At 35.0% G+C, this 17773-nt stretch overlaps 1 protein-coding gene across 2 annotated transcripts in view; it reads right to left on the minus strand.

Annotated features, from left to right (window-relative positions):
* Positions 1-17773, minus strand: part of LOC106870854 (DNA mismatch repair protein Mlh1) — a 209173-nt gene that overhangs the window by 190999 nt on the left and 401 nt on the right. Inside the window, exon 1 of one of the 2 annotated variants that reach the window (XM_052969924.1) lies at positions 17110-17486. The exons of the other annotated variant lie outside the window; for it this stretch is intronic. The gene's annotated coding sequence lies outside the window, so the exon portion shown is untranslated. Of the gene's footprint in view, positions 1-17109; positions 17487-17773 lie in introns of those variants that run through there. 2 annotated transcript variants of the gene reach the window in all.

A 17773-nucleotide genomic window follows, 5' to 3' on the forward strand; every position in this document is an offset into this window, starting at 1 on the left:
TAGAAATATGCTTCATAACCATGTAGTTTGGAGTTCAGTCTCACTGCATGACACCTTAGACAAATACCTTTTATTATAGCCGTGGGCTGTAATTGAAGAGTTGAGAGTGAATTTAGGGGACAGAAACTGGAAAGCAGCCTGTTGTGTGTGTGTGTGTGTGTGTGTGTGTGTGTATGTCACCCTACTTTTAGATCCTGTGTAAATTAACAAATTTAATTGGCATACAAGTGTCACCACTTCTATGGCATACAAATGTCAATCTTCTATGGAAATAGGTGAGGATTAGCAAAAAGAAGGGCATCCAGCAGGAGAGAATCTGTCTCAATGAATTCTGAAGAAAAAGTAGATGTTAAAATGATGGTATTTGTGTGTAGGTACATACTCTTTACTCTTTTACTTGTTTCAGTCATTTGACTGTGGCCATGCTAGAGCACCACCTTTAGTCGAGCAAATCGACCCCAGGACTTATTCTTTGGATGCCTAGTACTTATTCTATCGGTCTCTTTTGCCGAACCGCTAAGTTACGGGGACGTAAACTCACCAGCATCGGTTGTCAAAGTGATGTTGAGGGGACAAACACAGACACACACACATACATATACATATATATACATATATACGACAGGCTTCTTTCAGTTTCCGTCTACCAAATCCACTCACAAGGCTTTGGTCGACCTGAGGCTATAGTAGAAGATACTTGCCCAAGTTGCCACGCAGTGGGAATGAACCCAGAACCATGTGGTTGGTAAGCAAGCTACTTACCACACAGCCACTCCTGCACTATGTATACAAATCTACATAATTTTGTGTAATATACCATTTTTTAATTAAAACTATGCTTTTACTTTGTACCATAATTGTTAAATAGATCAACTTTGCAAGAATCTAAAGTAAAATAGACTTAAATTACCAGCAGATATTCTAAACATGCTTTCATCATAGGTTTGTTCATTCAGAGTCCATCTCAGACTAAACAATACCAACAAAGGAGCTTCTTGATCACTCTGAGACAATTTGTAAACAGAGAATGACTGATGTTCCCAAAAGTTTGACACTAACTCACAGGGGGGGAACAAATACTCTTGAAAGTACTATTTACTGAAGAAAAAGAAGGAATAATGATCAAAATATAATGAGTATATATACAATACAACTGGAGAAAGAAATTATAGAAAAGAATTTGAAAGTGACTAAAGACTCATGTGTCAAAAGTTCAAATAACAACAGCCGCTTCAGGTTCAAAATTTTTTTTGAAAAGTGGATAGAAGTCACAATTTTCAGGTTCATAAAATCAGATTGGTAACTGACATTCAACAGAACATTTTGACATATCAAGAAACAAATAGAAAATGAAAAGAATTAAAAATGTGAAATTCTCTACATCTCTTTTCCTTACAATTCCTTCATTTCAGATTCAAATTTCCAATCCCACCAAATATCATGATGAAAGGGTGATCTCCCTTGCTATAAATGCAACTGCTAAAGGAAAATATGTAAATATAACAGCATCTTTTGCATGATCCTAAAAGACTAAAATCATTTTTTCATGATGTAATTATTTCAGTTTTAACTCATGGTCACAGATCAAGTCATTTGCCAATAAAATATCGCTCTGAAACCTAAACAAATGATTAGTGGCTTAATCAAAGAAGGAAAGGCAGTGTCCATGACCTTTTACAAGACCTCCAACATTGGTAAAAAGAAGGGAGGAAATTATCTCAATCTAGAGACTGGCCTGAATGCTTGCAATGAAGAAGACCCTGTTAAAGGAACAATAAGGGCTGCTGGTAGTAGGAATCTGAGTTGCAGATTAAGCCTACCAACCAAGAACAAAAGCAGTTCCTATGATGGGCTTCCATGCAGTTTCCATAATCCAAATGTCACCACAAGGCTATGGCTGTCCTGAAGTTATGGTAGAAACTTGTGTAAGGTTCCATGTAGTGGAACTGAACTAAAAAACTACATACTTGCAAAATGAACATCTTAACCACACTGCTATGTTTTGTTCATTCAGAGTCCATCTAAGGCTAAACAATAACAATGAAGGAGCTTCTTGATCACTCAACTTGCTAGAAATAGCAGGCACATCTGAAATCATACCTGCATCTAAACTAGTGGTTCTCAATTGAGGTCCATATGGCCCTTGGGAGTCTATATAGGATTTTGTTATTAAAGTTTATGTACAATAAATTGGTTATACTTCTACAATACTCCAAATATTTTAACAGCTTTTTAAATATAATTCCTAGTAAAATTTAATTATGAAAATATAACAGAATTGTTTTTTAAACATTGGAGGAGTATGAGGGTCTATCTGAGTAAAATAGGTATCAAAGGGCTCCATAGGTAAAAAATGCTTGAGAAAACGCTGATCTAAACAAACAACAATTAACTGCACCTCCATAGTGGACAGCTGAATCGGTGGAGTATCATTAAAATGCCTTGTGATATTTTGTTATGTCCTTTTATATCCTGCATGCAATTTTTACCTTTCACCCTTTCAGTAATTGATAAAACGAGTACCAGTTATATAATGGTGGTGATTAAATTGAGTAAATTCAGTCTTTAAAATTTGTGATCTTTTGATTATGTGATAAATAATTAAAACTGAGAGAACAGTACCAATTTAAGATATTAATCTATTGATTTAGAAGAGTAGTTCTGTAACAAAATATGACTTTAATACGGTTCATTAAGTTTACCTTTAATGGATAAAATATGTTGTATGTCTCTGTATGTAGTATGTGTATGGTTGTTTATAAATGTCAGAGAGAGAGAGAGAGAGAGAGAGAGAGAGAGAGAGAGAGAGAGAGAAAGACAGTGTGTTTATATATGACATAGAGAGAGAGAGAGAAAGGCAGAGGCAGAGAGAGAGAGAGAGAGAGAGAGAGAGAGAGAAAGAGAAACTGTGTTCATATATGACTCAAAAATAGAGAGAGGGAGAAAGAAATCCTGTGTGTTCATGTATGTCTGAGAGAGAGAGAAGACAGAGAGAGAAGACAGAGAGAGGAGTGAGAGAGACAGAGACCAAGAGTATGTGTTAATGTTTGCATCTATGAAAAAGGGAAACAGAGACAGACATAGATTATATATATATATATATATATATATATATATGTACTACAGAGCAGGAGAGAAAAGAGAAAAGAGAACATGAGTAGGAGTATATGCATGTGTATGTGTGCGTGTGTGAGTATCTGTAATTATAAATCTAATTATATAACCATTAAATTACAATGATGTTGATGATTAACAGTAATGAAGATAGCACATTTTGATTAAAGTCACCCAGAGATCATGTTTAGTATTTTATAGGTACATTTATATTTTCATTTAATAGCAATTTATATAAAGGTAGAAATGTGAGACAAAGTACAGCTGAACTACATGTAAACCATTTGGTCAACAGTTCAAACCTTGGTAGGGCAATTGTGCTCTTGTTGTTGTTTAACCAAGGTTAGCCCTGATTGAGTAGATCTATGATTAACAATGAACCAAGCATGACCTCTCCATTTTTTATTCATGAAGTGTTTCAAAGGATGATATATTATTCAATGTAAATTTGACCCAACATAGCTTTAAAGATAGTAAGTTTGTAATGGGGTAGAGATTAGGTTGCTATTTCTAGCAGGTTGAATGACCACATAGATGTTGGCTTGTAGTGTTGTGTAGACGAGAAGACATTTGTCTGCTTGTTTCAGCTTCCTTGGCTCCTCACCAGAGTTGAGTTGTTAGCTGTAGAAAGAGCACTCATCTATGAAAATCCTTGCTTCGATAACTTGAAAATGTCCAAATGCAACATTGAATTATCAAAAGTTTCAAAAAATATTAAAAAATAAAAATATTGAATAAAATAAATAATAAAAAAATTTCTTTACCAGAAAGAGCAAGTTTTCAGAGAAAAGCAGCTATTATATATATATATATATATATATATATATATATATATATATATATATATATATATATATATATGTATGTGTGTATGTGTATATCTATGTATGTGTATACATGTATGTATATATATCTATGTCTATATATATGTATATTTGTATGTATGTGTATATATGTATGTGTGTATGTATGTACATATATATATATATATATATATATATATATACATACACACACACACACACACACACACACACACAAGTGTATATGTGTATGTATAGATGTGTGTGTGCATATATATACATACACATACACATGTATATTATATGATGTGAGTTGCAAAAATAATAGAGTTCCATAATCAATGTTGTAGGCTTGGTAAGTAGATACACAATGTTTTGATGTTAACTGAGATGCAGCAATTGTGCAACTGCATCGGCTGTGCGTGTGGGTGGGGTGGAGTGGGAAAGAGAACAAATAATTGTTAGGAAAAGTGCCTAACATTTTTATGGCTGTGGGCATGGATGGTTGTGTGCTTAAGAAGTTCTCTTTGCAATCATGTGGTCTTAGGTTTGATTCCACTGTGTGGCACAAGTTCTATTATAAGCCTTTCAATGACCAACGGTATGCAAATAAAAATGGTAGATAGGAAGATGTGCGGAATCCACTGTGTATGTATACGCACACACACATGATAATGATGATATTTATATACTTATATTAGGTGCAGGTGTGGCTGTGTGATAACAAGCTTGTTTCCCAACCACATGGTTCTGGGTTCACTCCCAGTGCATGGTACCTGGGGTGTGTATGTGCATCTTGGTCAAGTAGTGACTATGAGGCGAGAGATTAAGAATGAAATCCCGTGAAGGGTAAGAGGAGGATGGTGAGTGTTCAACCTGGTGAAGGATGTGCTGAAGTCGAACCTAGACAAGGCAACTCGCACCAGTCTCCTCAACAGCACAGTCTTGCTTGCAATGCTATACACATGTGAAACTTGGGCTTTGATGAAGAGGCAACAACATCTGCTTATGGCGCAGAGGGCCATGGAAAGGTTGATGCTGGAAATCTTGCTAAGAGGTCATATCCAGAATGAGATTAGGGATAGAACTGGAGTGAAGGACATGGTCACAGAATACCACCGCACAAAGCTATGATGGGCCAGTCTCATGTAGTGAGGTTCATAGGCAATCGATGGACCTGTGCAGTTGTCAAGTGGTACCTGCATGAGCAGAAGAGACCAGTTGAAAGACTTCCAATCAGGTGAAAAGATGATTTAAGAAAGATGTTTTAAGCATGATGTGAACATGAGGGGAATGGAGAAAATGCTGAGAATGTGCTATCTTCATTACTGTTAATCATCAACATCATTGTAATTTAATGGTTATATAATTAGATTTATAATTACAGATACTCACAGTCATACACGCACACATACACATGCATATACTCCTACTCATGTTCTCTTTTCTCTCCTGCTCTGTCGTACATATATATATATATATATGTTTTCTACAATAGCCCTAGGCAGACCAAAGCCTTTTGAGTGGATTTGGTAGACAGAAACTTAAAGAAGTCTATTGTGCATATATATATATATATATATATATGAATCAGTAAATGGTGGGGTTGTGTTAACCGCACGTGGAGAAATAATAGGAAAATAAAAAATAATAATAATAAGGCAGAATGCTAAACTGAAAGCATATTTTAATATAGATGTGCATAAGTAGGATTAAAAAGGATTTCTAACGGCTTTCATTGCATGGCAAATTTTCAAGAAGAGGGAAAATGAAAATAATGTTTTTTACAAAAATGTATAAAAAAATAAATATACCAATACATTATATTGTCTTTGAGTTTTCAAAGTTCAATGGTAATCCATGTAGATAATTGTTAGATAGATTAGGATGCATGGAATTAAGAACGGTGTTGTGTTTAAAAAAAGCTGAGAGTTTGTGTTAAACAGGAAGTGTAGTGTCAAAACAGGAAGTTTCATTGAATACATATAAATTTACTTCTTGATTCTCTAAGAACAGACATAAACTTCCTGTTGACAAAGAGTCCAGAACTCCAACTAAAGAGTATAAAACCCACAGAATTGTCTTCCCTTACACACACTTCCTGTTTAACACATAAACTTATTGTTTTTGTATCAATCTGTGTATATAGATCCATAGTGATCATAATAAAAATTTTATACACTTCCTGTTTTGACACCACACTTCCTGCTTAACACAAACTTTCAGCCCTCTTTTTTTAAACACAACTCTTTATTCCATGCATCCTAATCTTCCTAACAATTATCTACATGGATTACAATTGAACTTTAAAAGCTCAAAGACAATATAATGTATTGGTATATTTATGTTTTTATATATTTTTAATATTTTTGTAAAAAACATTATTTTCATTTCCCTCTTCTTGAAAATTTGCCATGCAATGAAAGTTGGTTAGAAATCCTATTTAATTCTCCTTATGCACATCTGTAATAAAATATGCTTTCAGTTTAGCATTCTGCCTTATTATTATTATTATTTTTTATTTTCCTATATATATATATATATATATATATATATATACACATACACACACACACATATATATATATATATATATATATATATATATATAATCATGCTAAGGGCCTATAATCCTTTAAGGGATGTTTGTATCCTAGTTCTCCGGTCTATACCAGTGTTCAGTGTTCTATAATGTGGCACCCGGCAAAGCTGGGTATAAACAAAAATTGAAGTATTATCCTAAAAATATGCACATCAGTATCTCTAACAACATGGATACCAGGAATAGGAATAAGGATAGGGTAGGTAAGTTTAAATGTCCAAATAAGAATAGTTATTGACCATAACTATTGTGCACAAACATGGATGATGTGATACTATACTATGATATTGTTGTATTTGGGGATGGTCATGTTGCCAGTTTAGCCAATTGCTTAGTTCCTTATAGATCTTATTCTTTATATTCACCATTGGCTAAACTGGCAACATGACCATCCCCAAATACAACAATATCTGTTTCAATACAAGATTTCAGATCAAGAATCTTGCAAAACAAATATATAAAAAATATAATATGATAATTAATAAGCAGATTTTGATGTCATATTTTTTTTGTTGGGTTTCATATTTTAACAAATGCACACACAATTACATGATTGTTACCGCTCTCTCTCTCACTCTCTATAACACCTAGTTCACCTTAACTGCATCACCACCACCAATAACAACTATGTATTACAAACACATGCACACAACTATATCATACATATTTGTTTATATGTATATATACTAATAATGGTGTCTTTAATATATACATTACCAAAATGCACACATTTGAGTCTGTCAAGGGTTGACCAACACGGAATGTAGCTCCTTTCTGGAAATTCTCCCCTGATGAAATACCCATTAACCAGTTTCAATACGAAAATTTTAAATTAATTTAATTTAAGTTCTTTAATTGAATGAATTAAACATGGAAATAGCTGTAGGGATAAGAATTTCATATTACATTGATTTGAATAAACTGATGTCTATATGTCAATTTCTCTATTTTCTTCTTTTTCTCATATATATATATATATATATGATGTACGGTGAATTTATGGAAATAAGTCCCATAAAACTCATCAATTTAATGAGACTTCTTTCTACAAATTCACCACACATCATATGCAAGTATTACTTTCATATCTTCGCAAATGTACACCTGTAAACAACCAGCAAAATATGAAGAATCAACATTAGAAATCTTTTTTAGAAACCGCCAAATTAAAAGACGAATATACGTTCAACCTTTTTAGCAAGGGCATCTACCCATAAAAACCTTTCCAAAGCAGACAGTAAGCAAATTTTTCACACCAGAGCCAAATGAGCAGAAAGAAAGAAAGAAAAGAAAACAACAAGATGGTCATGGCTAGACAGCTTTTGATCATAGGTCTACTTGATAAGAATTGACATGAGGTTAAACAACAACAATATCATCAACATCTTATCAACTTAACCAGCTGAAATTTTAGAAAGAGTATCAACTGTTAAGTTTGTTTTATTCTAACAATTTATAAATGTCCAAAATTAACATTACTAAACAGCCATCTTGGAAGGTTTTGGAATAGTATTAACTGTGGCAGAAAATATCAATGCCAAAGATGCAATGTCTGCTACACACCATGCAGATAAATAGCGTGTTTGATACATCTGACTGGAACCAGACTTTCCTTAGAAGTCATTATATCACTGTTTCTTTCATCAAGTTCTTTACACAAGAAAGTTCTCTTTTCAAATTTGTCTCTATCTGAAGCAACTATTTTAAAACACTTGTTAAGTATCAGAATGGTCCTGCTGATTAGACCAGTAAATTTGATCTAATCACAGTGGTTACTTCCAGCTGAGTGGATTGTACTATTTAAGAATTAAGTGTCTTGGTCATAAACAACATAGTACTGATGATGAGTTATCAACACTTTACCAATGTAGGAGTCAATGAAGGGTACCTGACCTGCTAGAAACAGCAGCTGGCTACACATCACACCTTATCATCTCAAAAAAAAGGAAGGTAACATTGGACGATGTAGTCTTATCTTTTATTGGTTTCAGTCATCGGGTTGTGGCCATGTTGGGGCACCATCTGGAAGGGTTTAGTTGAACAAATTGCCTTCAGTACAATATTTTTTTGCAAAACCAAGTACTTATTCTATTGGTCTATGTGTGATGAACTGCCAATGCACAGGGATGTAAACAAACTAACACTGATTGTCAAGTGGTGGTGGGTGATAAACAAAGACACACATATATGTACACACACATACCTGTATATATATATATATATATATACATCCCTCTGCTAAGTGCCTCTGGTTCTTCTATACTGCTTTTGGCCTGAACAGCCATTCAGGCACAAGGACCCATCAAGATGAAGAGGCTTAATCACTTGCTACAGATTAACTACTTGGGAAACAAGTTAATGCTGATGATATATGAGACACACACACTCACATACATATGGTGCGATGGGTAAATTGTCACCATTTAGAATTTTTAATTTTGTTTTTGATTTTGTTGACTACACAGTATAGTAGGGTCAGCTTGGGCACTGTCTGTGAGAAAAACACCACCATGATGCAATTCACTCTGCCAGAAATTTGGAAACGACATGCTGTGCTACCTGGCATTCATGCCGGAAGCTCCAGTATGAAGATTTCAGAGTGTCTAGGTGTCAATATGAGGACACACATACACACAAAAGACAGGCTTCTTTCAGTTTCCATCTATCAAATCCATGGCAAGTGTGGAGGGTAACTCTCTAGTAGATGACACTTGCCCAAAGTTCCATGTAATGGGACTGAACCTAGAACCATGCGATTAGAAAGCAAATTTTTCACACCAGAGCCAAATGAGCAGAAAGAAAGAAAGAAAAGAAAACAACAAGATGGTCATGGCTAGACAGCTTTTGATCATAGGTCTACTTGATAAGAATTGACATGAGGTTAAACAACAACAATATCATCAACATCTTATCAACTTAACCAGCTGAAATTTTAGAAAGAGTATCAACTGTTAAGTTTGTTTTATTCTAACAATTTATAAATGTCCAAAATTAACATTACTAAACAGCCATAAACATATCAAAGTATCAATCAATAAACACATTTTACTGTTGCCTTCAACTGGAAACTTTTAGAAATGAAGGAAGTCTGAGCTATAAAATCATCATTGCTTTAGCATACACTTTTCCATGCTTGCCTGGGTCAGACAGAGTTCATTGAGGCAAATGTTTTTACCAAGGCCAGATGACTTTTTTGTCATCATAACCAAGGTAATATTACCCCATGATTAGGGCAGCAAGCTGGCATGAATGCTTAGCAGCATTTTCTCCATCTTTATGTTCAGAGTTCAAATGCTGTGAGGTAAACTTTGCCTTTCATCCTTTTAGGGTTGATCAAATAAGTACCAGTTGAGCACTGGGTCAATGTAATCGACTAGCCCACTTCCCACAAAATTTCAGGTTTTATGCCTAAAGAAAAATTGGGCAGGCAAGACAGTTTTCCTTTGCCTGATGGCTGTGGCGAAAGAAGTTGTCATTCTTCTTAGGTAGAGGTCTCATTGACTACTTCAAGTTTCACTTGAAAAGGAAATTGAGGGTCGAAAGGGAAGTGCTGTCCTTAAGTGAGTCTAATGAAAGGTGAGTGAAAGTTGTGAAAATGGCAAGTGTGGATAGTAACTCTCTAAGTGTAGACCAGTGAGTCAGAGAAAGGGAATTGGAGAGGGCACTTGCCCTTGGTGTTCAGGAAGATCTCAGACAGTAGGGTTCCTCAATTATCCTTAGAAGTCATCCTGTATCAGGAGGACCACATCCCTATCACCAACCCCATTTTTTTGTTAACCTTTGTATACTAAGTATATTTCCCTTCGTTATCATTGTATATTTACTCCTTTTTTTTTGTTTATTTACTTATTTTATCATTTCATTATATGTAAACCCCAACACTTTGTTTTTCTGTATTGTTGTCTCATCCTTTGCCCTGGTGGCAAATAAATGAAATCATCATTATTATTATTTAAGGTGGCGAGCTGGCAGAATCATTAGCATGCTGGGCAAAATACTTAGTGGTATTTCGTCTGTCACTACATTCTGAGTTCAAATTCTGCCGAGGTCAACTTTGCCTTTCATCCTTTTGGGGTTGATAAATTAAGTACCAGTCAAGTACTGGGGGTTGATGTGATTGTCCCCCTTTCCACAAAAATTCAGGTCTTGTGCCTATAGTACAAAGGGTTGTTATTATTATTATTATTATTATTATTATTATTATTATTATTATTATAATTATTGCTGTTACTATTATGAAAGCAGTGAGCTGATAGAACATTAAATCATTGGAAAAAATGCTTTGCAATATTTGCTTCAAACCTATGTGTCCAGAATTCAAATCACACAGAGGTCAACTTTGCTTTTCATCCTTTCAGGGTTGATAAAGTAAAGTACTAGTCAAGTACCAGGGTTTGGTTTAATTGGTAACTCCCATCCCAACTGTCAAAATTGTTGGCCTTCTGCCTAAATCAGAAAGCATTATCATCATCATCATTACTACTACTACTACTACTACTACTACTACTATTAAGGCGGTGAGCTGGCAGAATCATTAGCACTGTGAGCAAAATGTTTAGTGGCATTTTGTCTGTCTTTACATTCTGAGTTCAAATGTCGCTGAGTTTGACTTTTGCTTTCATCCTTCTGGAGTTGATAAAATAAGCACCAGTTAAACACTGGGGTTGATGTAATCAACTATCACCCTCCCCTCAAATTTCAGGCATTGTGCCTACAGTAGAAAGGATTATTATTACTATTATTATTAGTATTATTAAGGCAGTGAGTTGTCAGAATTGTTAGTATGCTGAGCAAAATGCTTAGTGGCATTCTGTCTGTTTTCATGTTCTGAGTTTAAATGACCTCCAAGGTCAACTTTGTCTTACATCCTTTTGGAGTCCATAAAATAAGAACCGGTTGAGCACTGGTGTTGATGTAATTGACTTGCCCACTTCCCCGAAACTGCTAGTCTTGTGACAAAAGTTGAAACCATTATTATTGTTGTTGTTGTTGTTGCTTTGTTTTATACCAGCTGTGTCAAGTCTTACTCAGAGTCAGCAAGTTGGATGTTTTATTGTGGGTGTTATTTCTAAGTAGCAATGATATATTGTAAGGAAGGAGGCCAAATACTGAGAATTAACAATTCATTAAAAGTTTGTTTTAATCTTTTATCTTCTATTTGTTTCAGTCATTAGACTGCAGCCATGCTGGGGCACCACCTTGAAGATTTTTGATTGAACAAATCAATCTCAGGACTTATTTTTCTCTCTTAAGCTAAGTACTTATTCTATTGGTGCCTTCTGCTGAACTGTTAAGTTATGCAAGACATAAACAAACTAACACAAGTCGTCAAGTAGTGATGGGGGACAAATGCATGCACAAACCCACACACACATAAATGTATATACATGACAAGCTTCTTTCAGTTTCTGTCTACCAAATCCACTCACAAGGCTTTGGTCAACCTGAGGTTGTAATAGAAGACACTTGCCCAAGGAGTGACATAGTGGGATTGAACCCGGAACCATGTGGTTGGGAAGCAAACTTCTTACTACACAGCCATGCCAGTGCCTACAATTTTGAAAAAGATTAAAAGATTCAGATATTCTAAGGTTGATTATTTTTTTCTGAGGACATGGGCAGTACTCATGAGAACAATTTTGGGGGTTTCCTGGTATTTGACCAGAGTGTTTAAGAGTGCCATTTGATATCCTCAAAGTGCTGATGATCCTAAGTACAACTACCACTCTTACACACCAAATTTCTGAAACCTCTATCTCAAGGTCTTGTATTTATTGAACTGTAAACATTTTCACAAAGGTGTTGCAGTTTTCTGGGATTGACATTATCTGTGAGTGAACACATTTTGTCAATGTGATCTTCCATCACAATATTTATATTTAATGTATATGTTTAAACAGTTCAATCAGTTAAAACATTAACCTTTTAGCATTCAGATTACTCTGTCGAATGTAAAGCTTATTTATTCATATTGTTTTGAATTAATCATGCATCATCTTGCAACTTTGAGATTTTCATGATGTGACTGCTTATTTTTAGGATGACCTTGCAGGGTAGGTGTGAGGGGTTGCATCTGGCTGGTCTGAACATCAAACAAGTAGAATATTTAGACCAGATATGACTGGTTTGAATGCTAAGCAGGTCAAAGTCATAAAGTGTTTACTTTCTACAAATTTGGCAGGCATATGTTCAGGCCTCTTCTTTTATGCTTTAACCCTCATCTCCTAGCACAAAGCAACATCTTTTGGGGTTTACAGTCTTGCAAGCTGCACTTGTGCTGGTGTCACAAAAAAAAAGTACCTAGTACACATTGTAAAGTGGCTGGCTTTAGGAAAGGCATCCAGCCATAGAAACCATGCTAAAGTAGACAATGGAGTACTATGCAGTCCTTGGGCCCATTGGATCCTGTTAAACCCATTGTTAAATGATGGCAATGATGATGATGATGATATGATGAATATATATATATATATATATATATATATATATATATATATATATATATATATATATATATATATATATATATGGGAGAATATACAAAAAATAACAACAGACGAGGACAGGTGGTGTAAATAACAAAAGTATATATTAGTATGACGCTCGGGAATACGGAAAGTCTTTGACGTTTCGAGCTACGCTCTTCAACAGAAAGAATACGGAGACAAGGAGAAAAACACGGAGAAAAAAAAGTCAATTCAAACATGAAAAAGCAAGAAAAAACAACAATGCGAGGACGTGGAATAAGTACAGTGTTATTGGATGCTCAGGAAAGGAAAGAAAAGAGGATTTCACATTTCAAGAGCTCTTCATCAGAAATATAGAAAAAGTCCAAAGAAGGAAATTTATATATATACATGGTATTGTACTCTAGTAATAAAATATCTTATAGCAATTTGGCTTTATTATCTTACATCTTGAGATCAAATCCAGTTAGGGAAATCATTTACCCATGAGAGAATAGAATCAACAAAGTATTGTATTTTAGTTCTAAATCAACCTCGATTGAGCAGAACAATGATCAAAAACATTCCAGTTGTGACTATCCAATCTTTTTGTACATTAGGCACTACATTATTCAATGTATCCTTTAGTATTTAATCTTTTAGCACTTAAAGTGGCCAAAATGCCCAATCTGTTTCATGTTCAAACCAGTCAGATCTAGTTTCTCATGTATACCCTACAATGGCATTCCAAAAGTAAACAATCAGACATATGTGTACTCAAGAAGACCTGCCCACCACAACAGAATTGAGATCCAAAAACCAAGGTGCATTGGTGAGGGTGCTGGTGCCATATAAACTAAGTCAAAACATACTATGGAACTTAGTGTAGCCCCTGGCCTTGCCAGTTCCTGTCAAGCTGTTCAACCCATGCCAGCAGGGAAAACAGACTTTAATTGATGATGGTAATGGTTGAGGGTGGTATACTGGCTGAATTGTTAGAATGTCAGATGGAATATATTACAGTAATTGCTCTAGGTCTTTGTGTTCTAAGTTCAAATCCCATCATTGCCTATTCAGGTAGTAAACTTAACCTGTCACCCAGTTCAATATCACTGCCTAGCCTTTACACATCTTTAGTAGTGTTCACTCTGTGGCAAGCATCCTGGCCAGGTCTTTTGTTACTTTCCTCCTTTCCTTCTATGAGTCTTGGAAGCCTCCTTCTTAAAGAAATAGAAGGAAAAAAATATTGAGTGTGGTTGTGTGGTAAGTTTGCTTCCTGACCATATGGTTTTGGGTTCATTCACACTCCATGGTAAGAGTCTTTTACAATAGCTTCAATGTTGCCAAAGCCTTGAGAGTAAACCTGATAGATCGAAACTGAAAGAAGCCTGTTGTGTGTGTGTGTGTGTGTGTGTGTATGTGTATATATATATATATATAAATATATAGTGAAGGCACGTGGCTCAGTGGTTAGAGTGTTGGGCTCACAATCATGAGATAGTAAATTTGATTCCGGGACCGGGCTGTGTGTTATGCTCTTGAGCAAGACACTCTATTTCACATTACTCCAGTTCACTCAGTTGTAGAAATGAGATGCAACATCACTGTTACCAAGCTGTATCAGCCTTTGCCCTTCCCTTGGATAACAACAGTGGCATGGAGGGGAGGCTGGTATGCATAGGCAACTGCTGGTCTTCCATAAACAACCTTGTCTGGACTTGTTCCTCAGAGGGGAACTTTCTAGGTGCAATCCCACAGTAATTCATGACTGAAAGGGGTCATATATATATATACCGGAGTCAGCACATAAATGTGCAACAAGGTGGAAAAAAGAGTACTCAAATACCAGAGGTAGAGTAATATGCTTTATTTAAAAGTTGTCCGATGAACGGGAACATGAAACTCTGAGTAACAGTTTTTTTGCTATATTTCTGCTGCTTTTAAATAAAGTATATATATATATATGTTTGTGTGTGTGTATATATATTTCTATGTATTTGAATTTGTCCCCTATCACTGATTTATTTAACTAAACCCCTTCATGGGGTTTCTGAAACAAGAAAAAGATAAGATAGAGATTGTATAAAGGCTTCCTTAATGACTTGTTAAGTACTAATCTAAGGTAGACTCAGTTGGTCATATTTCTGTCTTAAATGCTACCTTCCTACTTTTAGCTGCACAACCATGAAGTAGAATTAGAATACATTAGGCCAAGAACCTACCAACAGAGCCAGGCCAGCTGAAGTAGGCTTTGCTGAGAAAGGAGCACAAACATGTTCACCTAAGTAAGTTTTGAACTTACAACCAAGAGGTTAGTAATCCAGAACCTTAACCTCACATTTATTGTGCCTTATTAAAAAATTTTCTTTAAGGAATATCCAACAAATTGATGGGTTATGGTACTTGTAAAACTCACCTATCTCAGATATAGAGTCAACACCTAATTAAAAACACTTCAAATTCAAAGTTGCTGTTCAGTTCTAGTTGTGGCCATCCAACCTTTATTTCAATTATAGTTCCCTACGTGTTCTTCCTTTTTGAAGGTGTTAGGGTAGGATTTGTGGGAGATTTAGCTGCTATTTCTAGCAGTACCAGCAACTACAGAATCTGTCAAGTGACATTCATCAATTCAACTGATACAATTTAATGTTACCAGAAACATTGTATCAGTCATCTTTCCCTCTCATACAACCATTTCTTTCTTTTTGAGTCGTTGCCACTGAAGAGAATTGAACGCAATAAACAACTTTGTCCGTTTTGGATTTAGTCTTAAAAGTATTCTTCAAGGTATGTTGAGGACACACTTAGAAGATGGAGAAACTAGTCATTACTTCGTTATTGACAAGCAAAAACTTTGCCAAACGAAAAGAAAAAAAAAAGAAAAATTAAAAGAGAAAATAAAATAGTAAAAAATAATAAATAATGAAGTATGTTTTCCTAAGTTCTTTTTTTTTTGCTTGTATATGCAATGAAAATGTGATAATCAAATCTGTATTTATGTCAAGAATTTGACACAATACAAGCCAACTATCAAATAAATCATACAGCGAAAGTGACAAATTATTCCTGACAGGTTATCAGATTGATTAACAAAACAAGTGTCAACATTTGGTAAGATTAATGTCACCAGTTAATGTTCACATGATTTTTCAAATCGAAATCATGGGAATACACCGAATGACATTCTATGAAAATATCGATGACGACACAAAACACTTGTTCAATAGTTCAAGTCTAGTTCTAGCTCTAAGCAGATTACGGAATCCTTTCCAAAAATGTTTTCTGTTAGAATAACGAGAAGTGGTGACTATCAAACTTTTCTCAATGGCGAAGTTATACCAAAACATTAAACTCAGCAGCGATACAGTCACAATGAGAAGGTATTATTACGTTGATTAGGTTAAGAACAGTAAATAAGATCACCTGACTTGTATTTATTCTATTACTACATGAAAGATAGAGTCGGCCTCAGTAAAATTTGAACTCAAAACATAGACAGAATGATGCAAAATATACTTCGACATTTGGTTTCATGGGTTAACATTTCTGCCACTCCATCAAATGTAGACACATGGAGGGAGGGTCAATAGTTGTGTATAACGAGAGTATTTGACTGGTACTAGTTATACTGAACCCAGAAGAATAAAAGGCGGAGTTGGTTTGGTGTTTGTATCGAACTAAAACATTGATACTTAAAACACAATAAAACAAACTGGAATGACAATCGAAGTTTGATGGAGAAGAAGATAAAGTAAGGCAGAACGAAGTATAATATCATAACAGTGTGCAGCAGTATGTTTACAGCTGTGAAGAGAAGATGCAACAAGTTGAGTGAAGCAGTAGTACATGAAATATGAACTCCTGTAAAAGCAAATCTGATTATGGAAAGAGAAACTGTGCACCGGTTGGACACCGCTCTCACTCTGAGACGGAATCGATCTCAATGCAGTGTTCTGACGCAGAGGACACAAGTTAAGTTACAGATGAGAGAGAGAGAAACGTACATAGATAGGATGCAGTTCGAAGACTATAATAACTGGCAGAGGAGTAGAAGACAGAGTTTACTAACTTAAAGAGAGTCGATTAAAGGGGGAAAAAATAATAAATATAAAAAATAAGATGAACTAAAACAATGCAATCTTACCTATTAGGAAAAGACGAGGATTACAAATAAGGCGCCTTCGTCTAAACTTACCTCAGTCTTCAGAAGAGTACTTTTTTTTTGGCAAGTTTCTCCTTCCTTACTTCTTTTCTCTTTCTCTCTTCACTCTCTCTTCACTCTCAGTCTCTCACTCCAAACCAACAAGTTTTTCGCCTCTCTCTCCCTCTTAAACAGAGGAATACATAGCAATTAACAACAAAGCTGAAGAAAAAAAACCCGAGAAATACTACAAGAGAGGGAGAACAATAATACCAAAAAAAGGGTGAAAAAGCAACTGTAAAAGAAAAAAAAAAGGGGTAAAAAAGTGAAAAAGAATAAATAAACGCAACAAAACGGAATCAAAACAAAAATGCTGAGAAACCAAGAGTTAATTCTTCAGTAGCAACGATATTGAAAAGACTAACTTAAGTAACAACGTTTAATATTTCTAAGCGTTGCAGGGAAGTGAAGTGACATAAAACTAAAAAGCGTACTTTTTATTTTGTTAATAATGGTTGTTAATTTTTAAACGTATAACAACACTGTTATCGTATTATTTCTACCTGTGTCGGTCGTTGCTTTATTATTATTGTGACTGATTGATAGAGCTGCATATTCCTTCCTATCTTTCTCTCTAAATCCATATATATATATATATATATATATA

The sequence above is a fragment of the Octopus bimaculoides genome, chromosome 1, assembly GCF_001194135.2.
Source record: "Octopus bimaculoides isolate UCB-OBI-ISO-001 chromosome 1, ASM119413v2, whole genome shotgun sequence".
Taxonomy (NCBI): Eukaryota; Metazoa; Mollusca; class Cephalopoda; order Octopoda; family Octopodidae; genus Octopus; species Octopus bimaculoides.